At 57.9% G+C, this 18,170-nt stretch overlaps 6 pseudogenes; all 6 read right to left on the bottom strand.

Moving 5' to 3' along the window:
* Positions 1-297: 297 nt before the first annotated feature.
* LOC129633552 (uncharacterized) lies at positions 298-417 on the bottom strand (annotated as a pseudogene).
* A 3,246-nt stretch (positions 418-3,663) lies between these two features.
* Positions 3,664-3,783, bottom strand: LOC129633442 (uncharacterized; annotated as a pseudogene).
* A 3,265-nt stretch (positions 3,784-7,048) lies between these two features.
* Positions 7,049-7,168, bottom strand: LOC129633441 (uncharacterized; annotated as a pseudogene).
* Positions 7,169-10,430: 3,262 nt separating this feature from the next.
* LOC129633440 (uncharacterized) lies at positions 10,431-10,550 on the bottom strand (annotated as a pseudogene).
* A 3,262-nt stretch (positions 10,551-13,812) lies between these two features.
* Positions 13,813-13,932, bottom strand: LOC129633439 (uncharacterized; annotated as a pseudogene).
* Positions 13,933-17,194: 3,262 nt separating this feature from the next.
* On the bottom strand, positions 17,195-17,314 carry LOC129633438 (uncharacterized; annotated as a pseudogene).
* Between the last annotated feature and the right edge of the window lie 856 nt (positions 17,315-18,170).

The following is an 18,170-nucleotide window of genomic DNA, read 5'->3' as shown; positions in this document are numbered from 1 at the left end:
CTGGCTGGAGTCGGTGCAAGCCCCGGGATTGCCTGAGGCAAGCCAAAGGAGCCCCAGAGGGAGACGGGACGGCCGGTCGTCTGGTTTCCTGAAAGCCGAAAGCGAAGGCGGAGGGGCTCGCGGGCCGCGGGGAGGCAACCCAGGTCTGCAGCGGGAGTCGGGGCCCCGGCCACCCACTCACTCCCCCCGCCCCGGGAGGGGCTGGGGCTGCGGGGGTGGCGGGGGGGCGAGGGGGGTGTGGGTCCAAGAATTGGGACGCGGGGCGGGGGCTAAAGGACCTCTTCTGGTAGGCAAAAAAGCCTCCAGCACCCGGAATTCCCAGGTGGTCTCCCATCCAAGATACTGAACAGGCCCGACCCTGCTTAGCTTCCGAGATCAGACGAGATCGGGCGCCTTCAGGCCGGTAGGGCCGGAGACGGACGCGGCCGCCGCGGGGCGCCCAAAGAGCCTTGCGCTTCGCCTCCCTTTCGCTCTGACCTGCAGGTCGGGCCAACGGGCCGCCCCTCTCCTCGGGGGGCCGTGCTGTACTTGAGCCGCACGACCCGCGACCGCACTCCAGCCTGCTGACGCCGGCCCGGCCCCCGAACACCGCCAACACCAGACCAGCAACCGCCTGGCCGGGCCCGGGGGCCCGATGGGCTTCCAGGACCCCCCAGTGACCGGGAGGGCGTGCGTGCGTGCGCGCGGGGCCTGGGGGGTGGGCTGAGGGGTGCGGAGGTCTCGGCGCCCTCCCACCCCCGGCCACTCCAGACCCGGCCGCGCTGGCTGAGCGGGGCCTCCCCCCCCATCCCGTTCGCTGCTCAGGGCCGCGCGACCCCGGAGGTGTCGGTCTTCGGGGCCCGCCGCCTCCCGATCCCCGCGGCCCGGGGGCCTCTGAACCTCCTGCGGGCCTAGGCGCAGCGAATCTTGAGCGCCCAACTTGCCCGGCACCTGCCCGCTGCCCAAACCCACCGGGAGCCACGGAGGCGCGGTCGACCGGAGCGCCTCAGCCCCGCCCCTTTGCCCTACCGAGGCGCCCCCCTTGTCCCCACGCCGCCCGCCAAGCACCCGACCTTCCTGAGAGAGCAGACGAACCACAGGCAGGCACACAGACAGACACACACACACACACACACACACACAAACACACGAGTGTGGTCTTTGGAAATACTTCTGTTCATAGTTGCTGGGTTGAGCCCAACTCTTATAGGACCCATGGAGTGCGGCCCATCAGGCTCCTCTGTCCGTGGCATTTCCCAGGCGAGAATACTGGAGTGGGTTGCCATTACCTTCTCCAGGGGATCTTCCCGACCCAGGGATCAAACCCGAGTCTCCTGCGGGCGGATGCCTTGCCATCTGAACCAGCACATTGCGAATTCCCTAGGCAAAATACAAAGAAAAGAGCTCGTGTGCTACTAAGTGGAAAGATGATTGAAGAAACAGAAGGTGTCCTTTGTTGGTATCTTGGAATCTTTCTTTAGTTTTCGTTGATTTTTACTCTTAAGGCTACTTGAACAAGGCAAGAGAGAAACCCCAGAACTGAAAAGCAATTGACTTTTTTGAAAGAAACCTGTGCAGGTTAAGCACTCTTCGTTTTTGAGAGATGGTGAAATGCAAAATCTTGATTCAACACATATGACTTTGGTGAACTTTATTTCAAATCTCCATGATGAACCCCTAAGGCGTCCAGGAAGAAAGGAGTAGAGCGGGAGACAAAAAGAGCAACCTTTCCCCTTGGCGCCATCCCAACCAGCTGCTTAGTTCCTTCATCTCATGGACTACCATCTGGGCTTATCTGGTTTGTCTGATTCTTGTTTCGGGGCCCGTTTCTAGTCACAAGGCTGTCAACAGTGGGGGGTGGGGTGGGGGGTGGGGGAAGCCCTTCTTTCCATTCCACATGAGACCCAGTGGACAATCCAGGCCCTGGCCACTGCATAGAGCGTGCAGCAACAATATCAACGGTGATGCTGGTTAACAACGCATATTCCTGGAATCCACTCCGTTGCCTACCGAGTGTGTGCGGTGGTGGTCTGGAACCTATACCTGGAAGCTTTCTTGATGATTGCAAATGACACCAAAGTCCGAGGACGATGGAAGATCTTCACGTTTCTGCAAGAGCCACACACCTCCAGAAGGAACCGCAAGACTTGCCTGACATGGTCAAGGTCTAAGTATTGGACTACACGTCGGAAGGTCTCCACCTTTGCTATGGAAGTCAAACGATCTTTCTTGGAAATGAAAATGGATCACACTGAACGTGCACATTCTTCTAGAGCATTTGAAAAGCCCTAAACTGTAGAAATCTGCTGTACGAGTTCCTTGAAAGCAAGAACCCATACTGATGGATATGTCTTAATGCCTTAGATTGTGCCTTGAATATAGCGTACACATGAACCCAGGAAAGGAAAGAATGGAATCGCCAAATACACAAAGAGATCAAAAGTGCCGAGCCAAGTGACACCTTGAGGCTTCCAAGAACTTTTCTGTCTTTCACACACTAAGTAAATCCTGAGCACCTACGATGAGCTGGGAGGCATGTAATAAGTTTCTGGAACTAGAAGGCGGAGAGAAGCAGACACAGAGTTCCTGCTTTCACTGAGACGAATCTAATGATACATCACAGGCAGATCCTTGGAGAACTTGTCGAGGGGCCTCTACCCTCACCAAAACCTGGGTGTCAGGGAAGGCTTTTCAGAGTAACCATTGCGTTGAGGTCCATAGGTTGAACCTACGTAAACCAGGGTTGAGATGCAGGAAGAATTTCAGGCAGGGAAAACAGCATCCTGGAAGTCTAGGTGACCAGGGAAACTTAGGACGTTCAAGAAATGAAAATGCCCTATGGGATGGAAGCCAAAGAGTGCAGAGGGCATTCCAGGGAAAAGACATCCGAGAAGAACGTGAGGAGCAGGCATGAAGGGAATTGGTCGTATCTTCAATATGATGGGAAAATACAAGAGCCGTTGGAGCAGGATGGTGACAGAATTGCATCTGCATTTCCAAACGGTCATCTTGCTCCACGTCACTAATGATTGGAGAGACTCAACTCCAAACGCCAAGGAGGGACCACTTCGCCCGAGTCCGATTGGGCCTCATTGCAATGTCTGTCCATAGCAGATGCTGGAGAAGCTGTGGAGCAAAGGGAACTCTCCTCCACGCTGAGTAGGAATGGGAGTTGGTACAGCCGGGATGGAAAAGAGTATGGAGGTTCGCGAAGGAACTAAAAGTAGAAGTAGCCTATGGTTCAGCAGTCCCACTCCCAGGCATAGATCCACCCCCAGTACAAGCCAACAAGCTAGATGCCCCGTTTGGGCACATCGATCTGTGCGCGCGCTCGCATGCGCATGCGCGATCGCCTGCGAGGCTGGGGGTGGGGCGGGGGCTGGGGCTCTGGCTGGAGTCGGTGCAAGCCCCGGGATTGCCTGAGGCAAGCCAAAGGAGCCCCAGAGGGAGACGGGACGGCCGGTCGTCCGGTTTCCTGAAAGCCGAAAGCGAAGGCGGAGGGGCTCGCGGGCCGCGGGGAGGCAACCCAGGTCTGCAGCGGGAGTCGGGGCCCCGGCCACCCACTCACTCCCCCCGCCCCGGGAGGGGCTGGGGCTGCGGGGGTGGCGGGGGGGCGAGGGGGGTGTGGGTCCAAGAATTGGGACGCGGGGCGGGGGCTAAAGGACCTCTTCTGGTAGGCAAAAAAGCCTCCAGCACCCGGAATTCCCAGGTGGTCTCCCATCCAAGATACTGAACAGGCCCGACCCTGCTTAGCTTCCGAGATCAGACGAGATCGGGCGCCTTCAGGCCGATAGGGCCGGAGACGGGCGCGGCCGCCGCGGGGCGCCCTAAGAGCCTTGCGCTTCGCCTCCCTTTCGCTCTGACCTGCAGGTCGGGCCAACGGGCCGCCCCTCTCCTCGGGGGGCCGTGCTGTACTTGAGCCGCACGACCCGCGACCGCACTCCAGCCTGCTGACGCCGGCCCGGCCCCCGAACACCGCCAACACCAGACCAGCAACCGCCTGGCCGGGCCCGGGGGCCCGATGGGCTTCCAGGACCCCCCAGTGACCGGGAGGGCGTGCGTGCGTGCGCGCGGGGCCTGGGGGGTGGGCTGAGGGGTGCGGAGGTCTCGGCGCCCTCCCACCCCCGGCCACTCCAGACCCGGCCGCGCTGGCTGAGCGGCGCCTCCCCCCTCCACCCCCATCCCGTTCGCCGCTCAGGGCCGCGCGACCCCGGAGGTGTCGGTCTTCGGGGCCCGCCGCCTCCCGATCCCCGCGGCCCGGGGGCCTCTGAACCTCCTGCGGGCCTAGGCTCAGCGAATCTTGAGCGCCCAACTTGCCCGGCACCTGCCCGCTGCCCAAACCCACCGGGAGCCACGGAGGCGCGGTCGACCGGAGCGCCTCAGCCCCGCCCCTTTGCCCTACCGAGGCGCCCCCCTTGTCCCCACGCCGCCCGCCAAGCACCCGACCTTCCTGAGAGAGCAGACGAACCACAGGCAGGCACACAGACAGACAGACAGACAGACAGACAGACAGACACACACACACACACACACACGAGTGTGGTCTTTGGAAATACTTCTGTTCGTAGTTGCTGGGTTGAGCCCAACTCTTATAGGACCCATGGAGTGCGGCCCATCAGGCTCCTCTGTCCGTGGCATTTCCCAGGCGAGAATACTGGAGTGGGTTGCCATTACCTTCTCCAGGGGATCTTCCCGACCCAGGGGTCAAACCCGAGTCTCCTGCGGGCGGATGCCTTGCCATCTGAACCAGCACATTGCGAATTCCCTAGGCAAAATACAAAGAAAAGAGCTCGTGTGCTACTAAGTGGAAAGATGATTGAAGAAACAGAAGGTGTCCTTTGTTGGTATCTTGGAATCTTTCTTTAGTTTTCGTTGATTTTTACTCTTAAGGCTACTTGAACAAGGCAAGAGAGAAACCCCAGAACTGAAAAGCAATTGACTTTTTTGAAAGAAACCTGTGCAGGTTAAGCACTCTTCGTTTTTGAGAGATGGTGAAATGCAAAATCTTGATTCAACACATATGACTTTGGTGAACTTTATTTCAAATCTCCATGATGAACCCCTAAGGCGTCCAGGAAGAAAGGAGTAGAGCGGGAGACAAAAAGAGCAACCTTTCCCCTTGGCGCCATCCCAACCAGCTGCTTAGTTCCTTCATCTCATGGACTACCATCTGGGCTTATCTGGTTTGTCTGATTCTTGTTTCGGGGCCCGTTTCTAGTCACAAGGCTGTCAACAGTGGGGGGTGGGGTGGGGGGTGGGGGAAGCCCTTCTTTCCATTCCACATGAGACCCAGTGGACAATCCAGGCCCTGGCCACTGCATAGAGCGTGCAGCAACAATATCAACGGTGATGCTGGTTAACAACGCATATTCCTGGAATCCACTCCGTTGCCTACCGAGTGTGTGCGGTGGTGGTCTGGAACCTATACCTGGAAGCTTTCTTGATGATTGCAAATGACACCAAAGTCCGAGGACGATGGAAGATCTTCACGTTTCTGCAAGAGCCACACACCTCCAGAAGGAACCGCAAGACTTGCCTGACATGGTCAAGGTCTAAGTATTGGACTACACGTCGGAAGGTCTCCACCTTTGCTATGGAAGTCAAACGATCTTTCTTGGAAATGAAAATGGATCACACTGAACGTTCACATTCTTCTAGAGCATTTGAAAAGCCCTAAACTGTAGAAATCTGCTGTACGAGTTCCTTGAAAGCAAGAACCCATACTGATGGATATGTCTTAATGCCTTAGATTGTGCCTTGAATATAGCGTACACATGAACCCAGGAAAGGAAAGAATGGAATCGCCAAATACACAAAGAGATCAAAAGTGCCGAGCCAAGTGACACCTTGAGGCTTCCAAGAACTTTTCTGTCTTTCACACACTAAGTAAATCCTGAGCACCTACGATGAGCTGGGAGGCATGTAATAAGTTTCTGGAACTAGAAGGCGGAGAGAAGCAGACACAGAGTTCCTGCTTTCACTGAGACGAATCTAATGATACATCACAGGCAGATCCTTGGAGAACTTGTCGAGGGGCCTCTACCCTCACCAAAACCTGGGTGTCAGGGAAGGCTTTTCAGAGTAACCATTGCGTTGAGGTCCATAGGTTGAACCTACGTAAACCAGGGTTGAGATGCAGGAAGAATTTCAGGCAGGGAAAACAGCATCCTGGAAGTCTAGGTGACCAGGGAAACTTAGGACGTTCAAGAAATGAAAATGCCCTATGGGATGGAAGCCAAAGAGTGCAGAGGGCATTCCAGGGAAAAGACATCCGAGAAGAACGTGAGGAGCAGGCATGAAGGGAATTGGTCGTATCTTCAATATGATGGGAAAATACAAGAGCCGTTGGAGCAGGATGGTGACAGAATTGCATCTGCATTTCCAAACGGTCATCTTGCTCCACGTCACTAATGATTGGAGAGACTCAACTCCAAACGCCAAGGAGGGACCACTTCGCCCGAGTCCGATTGGGCCTCATTGCAATGTCTGTCCATAGCAGATGCTGGAGAAGCTGTGGAGCAAAGGGAACTCTCCTCCACGCTGAGTAGGAATGGGAGTTGGTACAGCCGGGATGGAAAAGAGTATGGAGGTTCGCGAAGGAACTAAAAGTAGAAGTAGCCTATGGTTCAGCAGTCCCACTCCCAGGCATAGATCCACCCCCAGTACAAGCCAACAAGCTAGATGCCCCGTTTGGGCACATCGATCTGTGCGCGCGCTCGCATGCGCATGCGCGATCGCCTGCGAGGCTGGGGGTGGGGCGGGGGCTGGGGCTCTGGCTGGAGTCGGTGCAAGCCCCGGGATTGCCTGAGGCAAGCCAAAGGAGCCCCAGAGGGAGACGGGACGGCCGGTCGTCCGGTTTCCTGAAAGCCGAAAGCGAAGGCGGAGGGGCTCGCGGGCCGCGGGGAGGCAACCCAGGTCTGCAGCGGGAGTCGGGGCCCCGGCCACCCACTCACTCCCCCCGCCCCGGGAGGGGCTGGGGCTGCGGGGGTGGCGGGGGGGCGAGGGGGGTGTGGGTCCAAGAATTGGGACGCGGGGCGGGGGCTAAAGGACCTCTTCTGGTAGGCAAAAAAGCCTCCAGCACCCGGAATTCCCAGGTGGTCTCCCATCCAAGATACTGAACAGGCCCGACCCTGCTTAGCTTCCGAGATCAGACGAGATCGGGCGCCTTCAGGCCGATAGGGCCGGAGACGGGCGCGGCCGCCGCGGGGCGCCCTAAGAGCCTTGCGCTTCGCCTCCCTTTCGCTCTGACCTGCAGGTCGGGCCAACGGGCCGCCCCTCTCCTCGGGGGGCCGTGCTGTACTTGAGCCGCACGACCCGCGACAGCACTCCAGCCTGCTGACGCCGGCCCGGCCCCCGAACACCGCCAACACCAGACCAGCAACCGCCTGGCCGGGCCCGGGGGCCCGATGGGCTTCCAGGACCCCCCAGTGACCGGGAGGGCGTGCGTGCGTGCGCGCGGGGCCTGGGGGGTGGGCTGAGGGGTGCGGAGGTCTCGGCGCCCTCCCACCCCCGGCCACTCCAGACCCGGCCGCGCTGGCTGAGCGGGGCCTCCCCCTCCCCCCCCATCCCGTTCGCCGCTCAGGGCCGCGCGACCCCGGAGGTGTCGGTCTTCGGGGCCCGCCGCCTCCCGATCCCCGCGGCCCGGGGGCCTCTGAACCTCCTGCGGGCCTAGGCTCAGCGAATCTTGAGCGCCCAACTTGCCCGGCACCTGCCCGCTGCCCAAACCCACCGGGAGCCACGGAGGCGCGGTCGACCGGAGCGCCTCAGCCCCGCCCCTTTGCCCTACCGAGGCGCCCCCCTTGTCCCCACGCCGCCCGCCAAGCACCCGACCTTCCTGAGAGAGCAGACGAACCACAGGCAGGCACACAGACAGACAGACAGACAGACACACACACACACACACACACACACACACACGAGTGTGGTCTTTGGAAATACTTCTGTTCGTAGTTGCTGGGTTGAGCCCAACTCTTATAGGACCCATGGAGTGCGGCCCATCAGGCTCCTCTGTCCGTGGCATTTCCCAGGCGAGAATACTGGAGTGGGTTGCCATTACCTTCTCCAGGGGATCTTCCCGACCCAGGGGTCAAACCCGAGTCTCCTGCGGGCGGATGCCTTGCCATCTGAACCAGCACATTGCGAATTCCCTAGGCAAAATACAAAGAAAAGAGCTCGTGTGCTACTAAGTGGAAAGATGATTGAAGAAACAGAAGGTGTCCTTTGTTGGTATCTTGGAATCTTTCTTTAGTTTTCGTTGATTTTTACTCTTAAGGCTACTTGAACAAGGCAAGAGAGAAACCCCAGAACTGAAAAGCAATTGACTTTTTTGAAAGAAACCTGTGCAGGTTAAGCACTCTTCGTTTTTGAGAGATGGTGAAATGCAAAATCTTGATTCAACACATATGACTTTGGTGAACTTTATTTCAAATCTCCATGATGAACCCCTAAGGCGTCCAGGAAGAAAGGAGTAGAGCGGGAGACAAAAAGAGCAACCTTTCCCCTTGGCGCCATCCCAACCAGCTGCTCAGTTCCTTCATCTCATGGACTACCATCTGGGCTTATCTGGTTTGTCTGATTCTTGTTTCGGGGCCCGTTTCTAGTCACAAGGCTGTCAACAGTGGGGGGTGGGGTGGGGGGTGGGGGAAGCCCTTCTTTCCATTCCACATGAGACCCAGTGGACAATCCAGGCCCTGGCCACTGCATAGAGCGTGCAGCAACAATATCAACGGTGATGCTGGTTAACAACGCATATTCCTGGAATCCACTCCGTTGCCTACCGAGTGTGTGCGGTGGTGGTCTGGAACCTATACCTGGAAGCTTTCTTGATGATTGCAAATGACACCAAAGTCCGAGGACGATGGAAGATCTTCACGTTTCTGCAAGAGCCACACACCTCCAGAAGGAACCGCAAGACTTGCCTGACATGGTCAAGGTCTAAGTATTGGACTACACGTCGGAAGGTCTCCACCTTTGCTATGGAAGTCAAACGATCTTTCTTGGAAATGAAAATGGATCACACTGAACGTTCACATTCTTCTAGAGCATTTGAAAAGCCCTAAACTGTAGAAATCTGCTGTACGAGTTCCTTGAAAGCAAGAACCCATACTGATGGATATGTCTTAATGCCTTAGATTGTGCCTTGAATATAGCGTACACATGAACCCAGGAAAGGAAAGAATGGAATCGCCAAATACACAAAGAGATCAAAAGTGCCGAGCCAAGTGACACCTTGAGGCTTCCAAGAACTTTTCTGTCTTTCACACACTAAGTAAATCCTGAGCACCTACGATGAGCTGGGAGGCATGTAATAAGTTTCTGGAACTAGAAGGCGGAGAGAAGCAGACACAGAGTTCCTGCTTTCACTGAGACGAATCTAATGATACATCACAGGCAGATCCTTGGAGAACTTGTCGAGGGGCCTCTACCCTCACCAAAACCTGGGTGTCAGGGAAGGCTTTTCAGAGTAACCATTGCGTTGAGGTCCATAGGTTGAACCTACGTAAACCAGGGTTGAGATGCAGGAAGAATTTCAGGCAGGGAAAACAGCATCCTGGAAGTCTAGGTGACCAGGGAAACTTAGGACGTTCAAGAAATGAAAATGCCCTATGGGATGGAAGCCAAAGAGTGCAGAGGGCATTCCAGGGAAAAGACATCCGAGAAGAACGTGAGGAGCAGGCATGAAGGGAATTGGTCGTATCTTCAATATGATGGGAAAATACAAGAGCCGTTGGAGCAGGATGGTGACAGAATTGCATCTGCATTTCCAAACGGTCATCTTGCTCCACGTCACTAATGATTGGAGAGACTCAACTCCAAACGCCAAGGAGGGACCACTTCGCCCGAGTCCGATTGGGCCTCATTGCAATGTCTGTCCATAGCAGATGCTGGAGAAGCTGTGGAGCAAAGGGAACTCTCCTCCACGCTGAGTAGGAATGGGAGTTGGTACAGCCGGGATGGAAAAGAGTATGGAGGTTCGCGAAGGAACTAAAAGTAGAAGTAGCCTATGGTTCAGCAGTCCCACTCCCAGGCATAGATCCACCCCCAGTCCAAGCCAACAAGCTAGATGCCCCGTTTGGGCACATCGATCTGTGCGCGCGCTCGCATGCGCATGCGCGATCGCCTGCGAGGCTGGGGGTGGGGCGGGGGCTGGGGCTCTGGCTGGAGTCGGTGCAAGCCCCGGGATTGCCTGAGGCAAGCCAAAGGAGCCCCAGAGGGAGACGGGACGGCCGGTCGTCCGGTTTCCTGAAAGCCGAATGCGAAGGCGGAGGGGCTCGCGGGCCGCGGGGAGGCAACCCAGGTCTGCAGCGGGAGTCGGGGCCCCGGCCACCCACTCACTCCCCCCGCCCCGGGAGGGGCTGGGGCTGCGGGGGTGGCGGGGGGGCGAGGGGGGTGTGGGTCCAAGAATTGGGACGCGGGGCGGGGGCTAAAGGACCTCTTCTGGTAGGCAAAAAAGCCTCCAGCACCCGGAATTCCCAGGTGGTCTCCCATCCAAGATACTGAACAGGCCCGACCCTGCTTAGCTTCCGAGATCAGACGAGATCGGGCGCCTTCAGGCCGATAGGGCCGGAGACGGGCGCGGCCGCCGCGGGGCGCCCTAAGAGCCTTGCGCTTCGCCTCCCTTTCGCTCTGACCTGCAGGTCGGGCCAACGGGCCGCCCCTCTCCTCGGGGGGCCGTGCTGTACTTGAGCCGCACGACCCGCGACCGCACTCCAGCCTGCTGACGCCGGCCCGGCCCCCGAACACCGCCAACACCAGACCAGCAACCGCCTGGCCGGGCCCGGGGGCCCGATGGGCTTCCAGGACCCCCCAGTGACCGGGAGGGCGTGCGTGCGTGCGCGCGGGGCCTGGGGGGTGGGCTGAGGGGTGCGGAGGTCTCGGCGCCCTCCCACCCCCGGCCACTCCAGACCCGGCCGCGCTGGCTGAGCGGGGCCTCCCCCTCCCCCCCCATCCCGTTCGCCGCTCAGGGCCGCGCGACCCCGGAGGTGTCGGTCTTCGGGGCCCGCCGCCTCCCGATCCCCGCGGCCCGGGGGCCTCTGAACCTCCTGCGGGCCTAGGCTCAGCGAATCTTGAGCGCCCAACTTGCCCGGCACCTGCCCGCTGCCCAAACCCACCGGGAGCCACGGAGGCGCGGTCGACCGGAGCGCCTCAGCCCCGCCCCTTTGCCCTACCGAGGCGCCCCCCTTGTCCCCACGCCGCCCGCCAAGCACCCGACCTTCCTGAGAGAGCAGACGAACCACAGGCAGGCACACAGACAGACAGACAGACAGACACACACACACACACACACACACACACACACGAGTGTGGTCTTTGGAAATACTTCTGTTCGTAGTTGCTGGGTTGAGCCCAACTCTTATAGGACCCATGGAGTGCGGCCCATCAGGCTCCTCTGTCCGTGGCATTTCCCAGGCGAGAATACTGGAGTGGGTTGCCATTACCTTCTCCAGGGGATCTTCCCGACCCAGGGGTCAAACCCGAGTCTCCTGCGGGCGGATGCCTTGCCATCTGAACCAGCACATTGCGAATTCCCTAGGCAAAATACAAAGAAAAGAGCTCGTGTGCTACTAAGTGGAAAGATGATTGAAGAAACAGAAGGTGTCCTTTGTTGGTATCTTGGAATCTTTCTTTAGTTTTCGTTGATTTTTACTCTTAAGGCTACTTGAACAAGGCAAGAGAGAAACCCCAGAACTGAAAAGCAATTGACTTTTTTGAAAGAAACCTGTGCAGGTTAAGCACTCTTCGTTTTTGAGAGATGGTGAAATGCAAAATCTTGATTCAACACATATGACTTTGGTGAACTTTATTTCAAATCTCCATGATGAACCCCTAAGGCGTCCAGGAAGAAAGGAGTAGAGCGGGAGACAAAAAGAGCAACCTTTCCCCTTGGCGCCATCCCAACCAGCTGCTCAGTTCCTTCATCTCATGGACTACCATCTGGGCTTATCTGGTTTGTCTGATTCTTGTTTCGGGGCCCGTTTCTAGTCACAAGGCTGTCAACAGTGGGGGGTGGGGTGGGGGGTGGGGGAAGCCCTTCTTTCCATTCCACATGAGACCCAGTGGACAATCCAGGCCCTGGCCACTGCATAGAGCGTGCAGCAACAATATCAACGGTGATGCTGGTTAACAACGCATATTCCTGGAATCCACTCCGTTGCCTACCGAGTGTGTGCGGTGGTGGTCTGGAACCTATACCTGGAAGCTTTCTTGATGATTGCAAATGACACCAAAGTCCGAGGACGATGGAAGATCTTCACGTTTCTGCAAGAGCCACACACCTCCAGAAGGAACCGCAAGACTTGCCTGACATGGTCAAGGTCTAAGTATTGGACTACACGTCGGAAGGTCTCCACCTTTGCTATGGAAGTCAAACGATCTTTCTTGGAAATGAAAATGGATCACACTGAACGTTCACATTCTTCTAGAGCATTTGAAAAGCCCTAAACTGTAGAAATCTGCTGTACGAGTTCCTTGAAAGCAAGAACCCATACTGATGGATATGTCTTAATGCCTTAGATTGTGCCTTGAATATAGCGTACACATGAACCCAGGAAAGGAAAGAATGGAATCGCCAAATACACAAAGAGATCAAAAGTGCCGAGCCAAGTGACACCTTGAGGCTTCCAAGAACTTTTCTGTCTTTCACACACTAAGTAAATCCTGAGCACCTACGATGAGCTGGGAGGCATGTAATAAGTTTCTGGAACTAGAAGGCGGAGAGAAGCAGACACAGAGTTCCTGCTTTCACTGAGACGAATCTAATGATACATCACAGGCAGATCCTTGGAGAACTTGTCGAGGGGCCTCTACCCTCACCAAAACCTGGGTGTCAGGGAAGGCTTTTCAGAGTAACCATTGCGTTGAGGTCCATAGGTTGAACCTACGTAAACCAGGGTTGAGATGCAGGAAGAATTTCAGGCAGGGAAAACAGCATCCTGGAAGTCTAGGTGACCAGGGAAACTTAGGACGTTCAAGAAATGAAAATGCCCTATGGGATGGAAGCCAAAGAGTGCAGAGGGCATTCCAGGGAAAAGACATCCGAGAAGAACGTGAGGAGCAGGCATGAAGGGAATTGGTCGTATCTTCAATATGATGGGAAAATACAAGAGCCGTTGGAGCAGGATGGTGACAGAATTGCATCTGCATTTCCAAACGGTCATCTTGCTCCACGTCACTAATGATTGGAGAGACTCAACTCCAAACGCCAAGGAGGGACCACTTCGCCCGAGTCCGATTGGGCCTCATTGCAATGTCTGTCCATAGCAGATGCTGGAGAAGCTGTGGAGCAAAGGGAACTCTCCTCCACGCTGAGTAGGAATGGGAGTTGGTACAGCCGGGATGGAAAAGAGTATGGAGGTTCGCGAAGGAACTAAAAGTAGAAGTAGCCTATGGTTCAGCAGTCCCACTCCCAGGCATAGATCCACCCCCAGTCCAAGCCAACAAGCTAGATGCCCCGTTTGGGCACATCGATCTGTGCGCGCGCTCGCATGCGCATGCGCGATCGCCTGCGAGGCTGGGGGTGGGGCGGGGGCTGGGGCTCTGGCTGGAGTCGGTGCAAGCCCCGGGATTGCCTGAGGCAAGCCAAAGGAGCCCCAGAGGGAGACGGGACGGCCGGTCGTCCGGTTTCCTGAAAGCCGAATGCGAAGGCGGAGGGGCTCGCGGGCCGCGGGGAGGCAACCCAGGTCTGCAGCGGGAGTCGGGGCCCCGGCCACCCACTCACTCCCCCCGCCCCGGGAGGGGCTGGGGCTGCGGGGGTGGCGGGGGGGCGAGGGGGGTGTGGGTCCAAGAATTGGGACGCGGGGCGGGGGCTAAAGGACCTCTTCTGGTAGGCAAAAAAGCCTCCAGCACCCGGAATTCCCAGGTGGTCTCCCATCCAAGATACTGAACAGGCCCGACCCTGCTTAGCTTCCGAGATCAGACGAGATCGGGCGCCTTCAGGCCGATAGGGCCGGAGACGGGCGCGGCCGCCGCGGGGCGCCCTAAGAGCCTTGCGCTTCGCCTCCCTTTCGCTCTGACCTGCAGGTCGGGCCAACGGGCCGCCCCTCTCCTCGGGGGGCCGTGCTGTACTTGAGCCGCACGACCCGCGACCGCACTCCAGCCTGCTGACGCCGGCCCGGCCCCCGAACACCGCCAACACCAGACCAGCAACCGCCTGGCCGGGCCCGGGGGCCCGATGGGCTTCCAGGACCCCCCAGTGACCGGGAGGGCGTGCGTGCGTGCGCGCGGGGCCTGGGGGGTGGGCTGAGGGGTGCGGAGGTCTCGGCGCCCTCCCACCCCCGGCCACTCCAGACCCGGCCGCGCTGGCTGAGCGGGGCCTCCCCCTCCCCCCCCATCCCGTTCGCCGCTCAGGGCCGCGCGACCCCGGAGGTGTCGGTCTTCGGGGCCCGCCGCCTCCCGATCCCCGCGGCCCGGGGGCCTCTGAACCTCCTGCGGGCCTAGGCGCAGCGAATCTTGAGCGCCCAACTTGCCCGGCACCTGCCCGCTGCCCAAACCCACCGGGAGCCACGGAGGCGCGGTCGACCGGAGCGCCTCAGCCCCGCCCCTTTGCCCTACCGAGGCGCCCCCCTTGTCCCCACGCCGCCCGCCAAGCACCCGACCTTCCTGAGAGAGCAGACGAACCACAGGCAGGCACACAGACAGACAGACAGACAGACACACACACACACACACACACACACACACACGAGTGTGGTCTTTGGAAATACTTCTGTTCGTAGTTGCTGGGTTGAGCCCAACTCTTATAGGACCCATGGAGTGCGGCCCATCAGGCTCCTCTGTCCGTGGCATTTCCCAGGCGAGAATACTGGAGTGGGTTGCCATTACCTTCTCCAGGGGATCTTCCCGACCCAGGGGTCAAACCCGAGTCTCCTGCGGGCGGATGCCTTGCCATCTGAACCAGCACATTGCGAATTCCCTAGGCAAAATACAAAGAAAAGAGCTCGTGTGCTACTAAGTGGAAAGATGATTGAAGAAACAGAAGGTGTCCTTTGTTGGTATCTTGGAATCTTTCTTTAGTTTTCGTTGATTTTTACTCTTAAGGCTACTTGAACAAGGCAAGAGAGAAACCCCAGAACTGAAAAGCAATTGACTTTTTTGAAAGAAACCTGTGCAGGTTAAGCACTCTTCGTTTTTGAGAGATGGTGAAATGCAAAATCTTGATTCAACACATATGACTTTGGTGAACTTTATTTCAAATCTCCATGATGAACCCCTAAGGCGTCCAGGAAGAAAGGAGTAGAGCGGGAGACAAAAAGAGCAACCTTTCCCCTTGGCGCCATCCCAACCAGCTGCTCAGTTCCTTCATCTCATGGACTACCATCTGGGCTTATCTGGTTTGTCTGATTCTTGTTTCGGGGCCCGTTTCTAGTCACAAGGCTGTCAACAGTGGGGGGTGGGGTGGGGGGTGGGGGAAGCCCTTCTTTCCATTCCACATGAGACCCAGTGGACAATCCAGGCCCTGGCCACTGCATAGAGCGTGCAGCAACAATATCAACGGTGATGCTGGTTAACAACGCATATTCCTGGAATCCACTCCGTTGCCTACCGAGTGTGTGCGGTGGTGGTCTGGAACCTATACCTGGAAGCTTTCTTGATGATTGCAAATGACACCAAAGTCCGAGGACGATGGAAGATCTTCACGTTTCTGCAAGAGCCACACACCTCCAGAAGGAACCGCAAGACTTGCCTGACATGGTCAAGGTCTAAGTATTGGACTACACGTCGGAAGGTCTCCACCTTTGCTATGGAAGTCAAACGATCTTTCTTGGAAATGAAAATGGATCACACTGAACGTTCACATTCTTCTAGAGCATTTGAAAAGCCCTAAACTGTAGAAATCTGCTGTACGAGTTCCTTGAAAGCAAGAACCCATACTGATGGATATGTCTTAATGCCTTAGATTGTGCCTTGAATATAGCGTACACATGAACCCAGGAAAGGAAAGAATGGAATCGCCAAATACACAAAGAGATCAAAAGTGCCGAGCCAAGTGACACCTTGAGGCTTCCAAGAACTTTTCTGTCTTTCACACACTAAGTAAATCCTGAGCACCTACGATGAGCTGGGAGGCATGTAATAAGTTTCTGGAACTAGAAGGCGGAGAGAAGCAGACACAGAGTTCCTGCTTTCACTGAGACGAATCTAATGATACATCACAGGCAGATCCTTGGAGAACTTGTCGAGGGGCCTCTACCCTCACCAAAACCTGGGTGTCAGGGAAGGCTTTTCAGAGTAACCATTGCGTTGAGGTCCATAGGTTGAACCTACGTAAACCAGGGTTGAGATGCAGGAAGAATTTCAGGCAGGGAAAACAGCATCCTGGAAGTCTAGGTGACCAGGGAAACTTAGGACGTTCAAGAAATGAAAATGCCCTATGGGATGGAAGCCAAAGAGTGCAGAGGGCATTCCAGGGAAAAGACATCCGAGAAGAACGTGAGGAGCAGGCATGAAGGGAATTGGTCGTATCTTCAATATGATGGGAAAATACAAGAGCCGTTGGAGCAGGATGGTGACAGAATTGCATCTGCATTTCCAAACGGTCATCTTGCTCCACGTCACTAATGATTGGAGAGACTCAACTCCAAACGCCAAGGAGGGACCACTTCGCCCGAGTCCGATTGGGCCTCATTGCAATGTCTGTCCATAGCAGATGCTGGAGAAGCTGTGGAGCAAAGGGAACTCTCCTCCACGCTGAGTAGGAATGGGAGTTGGTACAGCCGGGATGGAAAAGAGTATGGAGGTTCGCGAAGGAACTAAAAGTAGAAGTAGCCTATGGTTCAGCAGTCCCACTCCCAGGCATAGATCCACCCCCAGTCCAAGCCAACAAGCTAGATGCCCCGTTTGGGCACATCGATCTGTGCGCGCGCTCGCATGCGCATGCGCGATCGCCTGCGAGGCTGGGGGTGGGGCGGGGGCTGGGGCTCTGGCTGGAGTCGGTGCAAGCCCCGGGATTGCCTGAGGCAAGCCAAAGGAGCCCCAGAGGGAGACGGGACGGCCGGTCGTCCGGTTTCCTGAAAGCCGAATGCGAAGGCGGAGGGGCTCGCGGGCCGCGGGGAGGCAACCCAGGTCTGCAGCGGGAGTCGGGGCCCCGGCCACCCACTCACTCCCCCCGCCCCGGGAGGGGCTGGGGCTGCGGGGGTGGCGGGGGGGCGAGGGGGGTGTGGGTCCAAGAATTGGGACGCGGGGCGGGGGCTAAAGGACCTCTTCTGGTAGGCAAAAAAGCCTCCAGCACCCGGAATTCCCAGGTGGTCTCCCATCCAAGATACTGAACAGGCCCGACCCTGCTTAGCTTCCGAGATCAGACGAGATCGGGCGCCTTCAGGCCGATAGGGCCGGAGACGGGCGCGGCCGCCGCGGGGCGCCCTAAGAGCCTTGCGCTTCGCCTCCCTTTCGCTCTGACCTGCAGGTCGGGCCAACGGGCCGCCCCTCTCCTCGGGGGGCCGTGCTGTACTTGAGCCGCACGACCCGCGACCGCACTCCAGCCTGCTGACGCCGGCCCGGCCCCCGAACACCGCCAACACCAGACCAGCAACCGCCTGGCCGGGCCCGGGGGCCCGATGGGCTTCCAGGACCCCCCAGTGACCGGGAGGGCGTGCGTGCGTGCGCGCGGGGCCTGGGGGGTGGGCTGAGGGGTGCGGAGGTCTCGGCGCCCTCCCACCCCCGGCCACTCCAGACCCGGCCGCGCTGGCTGAGCGGCGCCTCCCCCCCCCCATCCCGTTCGCCGCTCAGGGCCGCGCGACCCCGGAGGTGTCGGTCTTCGGGGCCCGCCGCCTCCCGATCCCCGCGGCCCGGGGGCCTCTGAACCTCCTGCGGGCCTAGGCGCAGCGAATCTTGAGCGCCCAACTTGCCCGGCACCTGCCCGCTGCCCAAACCCACCGGGAGCCACGGAGGCGCGGTCGACCGGAGCGCCTCAGCCCCGCCCCTTTGCCCTACCGAGGCCCCCCGCCCCCCTTGTCCCCACGCCGCCCGCCAAGCACCCGACCTTCCTGAGAGAGCAGACGAACCACAGGCAGGCACACAGACAGACACACACACTCGCACGCACCCACGCCATGGGAGACAGCTGGCCTGCGCGAGCTCCTCAGCCAGAGCCATAGCACCTGGGAGAGGCCGGGGCCAGACCAAAGGCCCGGTGGACGGCTGTCGGGAGAGACAGAGGCAGAAATCCATGAAGCTTCCGAGACAGACTCCAAGAC

The sequence above is a fragment of the Bubalus kerabau genome, chromosome 18 (assembly GCF_029407905.1).
Source record: "Bubalus kerabau isolate K-KA32 ecotype Philippines breed swamp buffalo chromosome 18, PCC_UOA_SB_1v2, whole genome shotgun sequence".
Classification (NCBI taxonomy): domain Eukaryota; kingdom Metazoa; phylum Chordata; class Mammalia; order Artiodactyla; family Bovidae; genus Bubalus; species Bubalus kerabau.
Note: the sequence above shows the minus strand (reverse complement) of the source record. Positions and strands in the feature narration are given on the sequence as shown.